Genomic DNA, 7,249 nt, shown 5'->3' with positions numbered 1-7,249 from the left:
GAAAAAGACTCCATCTTACATTTCATAGGGCACTTTGCCAACAGAGACAAGATGTTTTGCTTAATAAATAAATGTGTAACAAAGACCGCATCCAACCAGATAAGGACATAAACAAGCACACACTTCCATTATCAGTCCTCACCAGAGAACTCCATGGCCATAAAAAGAGAAGGGCTTCAGCAGCTCAAAGTGGCCATCTTAGCTGACACTATCTTGCTATCACTCATGATGAGTACTTGGCATCTGCCACGGAAGGTTCTGCCCACATCCAAGACCCTTCCATGCAAGACAGTCAGACAGCCTGGCTCACACCACGATATTCTTTTTGTCCTAGTCACTCTCCCCGGTTAATGAAAAATGGTTCATTAACCATTTGTTCCTATGTCTTTTTCTCTTGATGTTAAATGTTACTTCGTTTGTTGGGGAATGTTTAATCTACAATGTTTATATATTAATCAAGTATACTATTCTGTACGGTTTGCAATATTGACTGACTGGTGGAGTGGCTTGAGCCTGTGTGCCTACAGCTCTGAGTACTAGGTAAATGTGAAGTACTAAGGAGAATTGGTTTCTTAGAACTCCACGTAGCTCATGGCTTTTGTGATTTAAATAGCATCAATGAAAGTTTGACATTATGGAAAGATATAAATGTGTGCGGACCTGTTTATCTCTGATCCTGCACCGCTCAGGAGAAAGGAAAATGGCCATTTAAAAAGTAAAAATGTGAGTAGAGTTGGTGGCTCTGTACTGAAAACTAAAAGTGTGAGATCTAGAAAATACACTATTGGTGATGATAAAAGATAAAGTTCAGTTCACAAGTGCAAAAAGTTAACCAAAATACATTACTTAAATGGAATGAACCAAAGATACGCTACTGAAAGCAGAACTCCTTACTATGTAAGGAAGAAAAGTTGCCCAAGAGTCATAAAATTAAAGAGGAAGAGGTTGTTTTGCTTTATTTTATTTTGTTTTGTTTTGTTTTTTTGGAGATGAAGTCTCACTCTGTCTCCCAAGCTGGAGTGTAGTGGCATGACCTCGGCTCACTGCAACCTCTGTCTCCCAGGTTCAAGTGCTTCTCCTGCCTCAGCCTCCTGAGTAGCTGGAACTACAGGTGCATGCTGCCACGCCCAGCTACTTTTATGTATTTTAGTAGAGACAGGGTTTCACCACATTGCCCAGGCTGGTCTCAAAATCCTGAGCTCAGGCAATCTGCCCGCCTCAGCCTCCCAAAGTGCCAGGATTATAGGCGTAAGCCACCAAGCCCAGCCGTGGGAGACTTTTTTTGAGTGACTGCCAATACACAACAGTCAACTCAAATACAACACAGACATAGAAAAATAACCTTGTCTTGAGGTAAAGGGTTATTTAGCTAAAAGGGGATTTTTAAGAAGTGAATTAGTGATGTGTCAAGTTCTTGAAAGGTTTAAACCATTCCAATTTACCATAAAAACCTGGTCATCCTTGCCTAGCGTGGTGGCTCACGCCTGTAATCCCAGCACTTTGGGAGGCCGAGGTGGGCGGATCACCTGACATCGGGAGTTTGAGACCAGCCTGGCCAACATGGTGAAACCCCGTCTCTATCAAAACTACAAAAATTAGCCAGGCATGGAGGCGGGCGCCTGTAATCCCAGCTACTCGGGAAGCTGAGGCAGGACAATCACTTGAACCCCGGAGGCAGAGGTTGCAATGAGCTGAGATCACTCCATTGCACTACAGCCTGGGCAACAAGAGCGAAACTCCATTTAAAAAAACAAAAACAAACAAACAAACAAAAAACAGGTAATCTTCCATGCCCCACCCCATCCTTATCTCAGTAAATCTTCCCACACCCATTTCTTCACGTCACAAACCCAGGAATCACTGTTATCGCCTTCCTTTTCCTCATTCCTCCACTTAGTCTGACAGTGAACCAGGATCGTTCTGCCCATGCGCAGTCAACTAATCACTGTGAGGATGAGTTTGGCAAAAACAGAAAAAAATTTATCACAGGACAGCCTAGCAAGGAGCCAGGAGAAGAGCTCTCAAATCAGCCTCCCTGAAAATCAGACTTAGGGACATTTATGGGTTAGAGAAGTAGGGTGGTCTAAGGCATGGGGAAAGGCAATTGGCCGTGGAAAAAAATGAAACAATTTGTGATCTCCACAAGCATAGTCGGGATCCATGGCTCTTCACAGCATGTTCAGAAAATGGCAGCGTTAGCATGATCTGAGGATGGAGTTTGGGGCTCTCTGACCTCAAAATGTTAATCATGCAGGCTCAGTCAGAAGGTCAGTTCCAACCAGTTTAAGCTGCGCAAGAACTGCCCCACATTTCTGAAAAACAGCTTAAGCAATTGGTTTCATGGTAGGAAATTGGTATCTATAAGGAAACTAGTGAAAGCTAAGTGATAACACTTAGTAGTATACTTCAGCTGTGTGTGTTAAAAAAAAAATCAACAAGGGCTGGGAGTGGTGGTGACTCAAAGTGCTGTAATCCCAGTACTTTGGGAGGCCGAGGTGGGTGGATCACCTGAGATCAGGAGTTTGAGACCAGCCCGGCCAATATGGTGAAACCCCAACTCTACTAAAAATACAAAAAATAGCCAGGCATGGTGGCGCGTGCTTGTAATCCCAGCTACTTGGGAGCCTGAGTCAGGAGAATCTTTTGAACCCAGGAGGCGGAGATTGCCATGAGCCAAGATTGCGCCATTGCACTGCAGCCTGGGCAACAAGAGCAAAAGTCGGTCTCAAAAAAAAAAAAAATCAACAAAAAGTAAGAGGCTAAAAAGATTAGCCTTTGGTTTTAAATCTATCACTAAATATTGTCTTTTCTGTCTCCAGAGTATATTGTCAATTCATCCCGTCTTCCCCTATCCTGATGGACACCTTCCCCTTGTTCAGGCCCCATTGGTGGTCTCCCTGTTTCCATTCCTGCCCATCAATCCACTCTCCATGAGGCAGATACAGGGGCCTTTTTAAACTCTTATTACCAGGTTGCGTCCCTTCCTGGCTTTTTAAAATCATTATTATTATTTTTTAAAGCAACACTTTTCAGTCAAACTTCTTAGTAAAACACACAGAACCACAAGGAACCACAACCAGCATCATCATGACACATAGGAAGTGCTCAAGAAATATTTGCCAAATAAATATTAACGAAAATAAAGGAGGATTTCTAAGGGAAACTCCCAAGAAAGGAAGTAGCAGCAACAGAGTAACAGTGAAGGAGGGGAGGCAGGAAAGATGACACACGCGGGTGGGTTCTAAGCGGGGCAAGGTTCCACAGCAAGCAGTTTGTGACTTGGTCTTAGTGGACAATCTCCAGAGAGGCCACATGAAACTCTTCTGTCTTCAGATAATGCACCTGTCTTCTCCACCACCCACTTCCCATCTTCCACACTTCTGCTTCCATCACTTCGAGGCAACCACTGAGGAAGCCAGAGTCTCCCGTGGGTCTCATCCACCCATTCCTAGGTATAGCGACCTCTCCTAGTTCATCAGTACCATGCACCAGGTTTCCTGGGGACAGTGGCTGCTGTGGCAGGACCAGACAGGTGATGGCATCAGCCACATGATGGCATAAGCCTCCCCTGCCTCTGAGATAGGTAATGTCATAAACCTCCACCAGAAATGCCAGTGGCTGAGGTATGGATACATGGGTCTCAAGAATAATAGAAACCTAACCCAGAACAAACACAAAGAAGAGTCGTAGAAGAATGGGCCAATCAAAGAAAAGAATCCAGAGATTATTGAGAAAAATACATTTTCCTTAGCCACACCTTCACAAATTCACATTGAGGTAGGATGAGACAATAACTCCACAACCATGTCATCTATCAATTGCCATTTGCTGTTTAGAATATGCTTCCCGGTGGGGGAGGCAGAGCTAGATGTTGGAATAGAAACTCCGCTGATACTTGATAGTCACCCTCCCCACAAGGATGCCAATTTAACGACTATTACACCAATTTACACACAAAATAAATCACCTTCATGAGAACCAGAAATCAGGTGAGCCTCAAAATACTTGGTGTTAACTTCATATTGTCGAAAGAGGCACTGAGGAAATAGAAAAAATAGAACGGGCGCTGTGGCTCAGGCCTGTAATCCCAGCACTTTGGGAGACTGAGGCCTGTGGATCGCTTGAAGTCAGGAGTTCAAGACCAATATGGCCAACACAGTGAAACTCTGTTTCTAATAAAAGTACAAAAATTAGCTGGGTGTGGTGGCATGCACCTGTAATCCCAGCTACCAGGAGGCAGAGACACAAGAATTGCTTGAACCCGGGTGGTGGAGATTGCAGTGAGCAGAGATCGCGCCACTGCATTCCATCCAACCTGGGCGACAGAGCGAGGCTCTGTCTCAAAAAAAAGAAAAAAAGAAAAAATAGTCTTGAGGCCTCAATGTCATGCTTCTCTCCCCCAACCCCAGTAGCCACAACATGGTGCAGAGAGGGTCTCTGGGCACTGGGGGAGGGAGAACATAGCAAATGTGAGACATTGAACTCAGTGCTGTCCTGTTAGAGCCGAAAGGAAAACTGGACCAAGCTTAGCTGTCGCCCACCCATGGACAGAGAATTTAAACCAGCCCTAGCCGGAGGGAAAGCATTGATGCCAACAGTCCAAACTTGAGTTCCCACAAAGCTTGTCACCAAGGGGTACTGTGCTCTGGTTCTCTAAGTAAACTGGAAAGACAGTCTAGGCCACAAGGACTGCAACTCTTAGATAAGTCCCATGGCTGAAGTGGCCCAGAGACAGCAGGCTGGTGGGGCACACACCAGGGCAGCCAAGGGAGTGCTGGCTTCACCCCTTTTCTAACCCCAGGCTGCACAGCTTGTGGCTCCACAAGCAGCCAATTCCTCCTTCTGCTGGAGGAGAGGAGAAGAAAAAGTAGGAAAGATTTTGTCTTGCATCTTGGATTCCAGCTCAGCTTCAGCAGGACAGGGCACCAGAGTTGTGAGGCCCTCATTCCAGGCCCTAGCTCCCAGATGACATTTTTAGACATGCCTTGGGCCAAAAGGGAACCTGCTGCCTTGAAGGGAAGGACCCAGTGCTGTCAGCATTCATCCCTTGCTAACCGAAGAGCCCTTGAAATCTGAATAACCAGCAGGGATACCCAGGTACGATGTCGAGGGCCTTGGTGAGCCTCTGAGACTTGCTGGCTTCAGGTGAGACTCAGCACATTCCCAGTTATGGTGGCTACAGGGCAAAACGAAACTCCTTCTGCTTGAGAAAAGCAGAGGGAAAAGTAAAGGGGACTTCGTCTTGCACCTTAGGTACCAGCTGGGTCACAGGGGCATAGAGGGCCAAGCATTGGGGATCCCTCATTCCAGGCCTTGACTCTTAGATGGGATTTCTGGACCTACCCTGGGCCAGAGGGGAGCCCATTGCCCTAAAAAGTGAGTCCCAGGCCAGGCACAATTCACCACAAGCTGACTGAAGAGCCCTTGAGCCTTAAGGGAACATGAGCAGTAGCCTGGCAGTAGCCTGTGATGGCGGGGGCTGCAGGGTGAGGCTCCTCTGCCTTTGGAAAGGGGAAGGAAGAGTGGGAAGGACTGTACCTTGTGTGTTGAGTACCTGCTCAGCCACAGTACAATAGAACACCAGGTAGACTTCTAAGGTGTTTTACTCTAGTCCCTGACTCCCAGAGAGCATCTCTGGACCAAACCATGGTCTGGGGGAACTTGCTGCCCTGAAGGGAAGGACAGGCTGGGCTGGCTTTGCCACCTGCTGATTGTAGAGCCCTGGGGACTTGAGTAAACATAGGCAGCAGAGAGGGAGTAGTTACAGAAGGTCTTGGACAAGACCCAGGGCTGCACTGTGCTGGCTTCAGGTCTGACCCAGTGTGGCACAGTGCTGGTGGCCACAGGGGTGCTTGTGTCACTCCAGCCCCAGATTTAGGTGGCTCAGAACAGAGACACTCCATTTGTTGGGGAGAAAGGAAAGAGAACAAGAGTCTCTGCCTGGTGATCCAGAGAATTCTCCTGGATATTGTCCGAGACCATCAAGGCGGTATCTCCATGAGTCTGCAAGAACCACAGCATTACTGAACTTGGGGTGCCCCCTAAAGCAAATATAGTTTAGATCGTAACACCTAAGCCCTTCCCAAGAAAGACAGGTACAAACAAGCTCAGACAGTGAAGACTACAATAAATACCTAACTCTTCAAAGCCCAGACACTGAAGAACATCTACTAGCATCAACACCATACAGGAAAACCAGACATCATCAAATAAAATAAGGCACCAGGGACAAATCCTGGAGAACAGAGATATGTGTAATCTTTCAGACAGAGAATTTTGAATAGAATATGCTTCCTATTTCTAACTGTCTGTTCAGTTAATCTTAATGATTCCTTTGCTTGCCATTAAAAACTTGAGTTAAAGAATCTCTCCAAGAATATCATTACAAATAGACATCTAAACTGGGAAATCACAAGTTGCAGTTAAGTTTGGGTGAGAATCAGGTTAATGATAACCTTCACAAAGTGTCACTTTTACAAGGTTGGAGTAGACCATGCATTTTTAAATGACATTGAAGTGCAGAAAATTGACATATAGATGCTAGAAGTAACAAACATAATGTGTGCAGTATGGAAGCATGTGACAATTACATGTTTTATCTGTTGATAACTACAGGAAGCCCTATTCTAGTTAAGGAGACAGCAGCTGATGAACAGCAGAGTGGTAGAACTAATGACAAAGTTATAACATCAAAGAAAAATAATACAGAGAAGACAGATTGATAATACCAATTTGAAAACACCAGATTTGATAATGACAAGTTGAAAATGTGTTTTCCAGGCCAGGTACAGTGGCTCACGCCTGTAATCCCAGCACTTTGGGAGGCTGAGGCAGGCAGATCACCTGAGGTCAGGAGCTTGAGACCAGCCTGGCCAACACAGTGGAACTCCATCTCTACTAAAAATACAAAAATTAGCCAGGCGTGGTGGCATATGCCTGTAATCCCAGCTACTCCAGAGGCTGAGGCAGGACATTTGCTTGAACCCGGGAGGTGGAGGTTGCAGTGAGCCGAGATCATGCTATCTCACTCTAGCCTGGGCAACAAGAGTGAGACGCCATCAAAAAAAAAAAAAGAAAGAAGAAAGAAAGGAAGAAAAGAAGGAAAGAAAGAAAGGAAAGAAAGAAAGAAAGAAAGAAAGAAAGAAAGAAAGAAAGAAAGAAAGAAAGAAAGAAAGGAAAGAGAGAGAGAGAGAGAGAAAGAAAGAAAGAAAGAAAGAAAGAAAGAAAGAAAGAAAGAAAGAAAGAAAGA

The sequence above is a fragment of the Theropithecus gelada genome, chromosome 15 (assembly GCF_003255815.1).
Source record: "Theropithecus gelada isolate Dixy chromosome 15, Tgel_1.0, whole genome shotgun sequence".
NCBI classification, from domain to species: domain Eukaryota; kingdom Metazoa; phylum Chordata; class Mammalia; order Primates; family Cercopithecidae; genus Theropithecus; species Theropithecus gelada.
Note: the sequence above shows the minus strand (reverse complement) of the source record.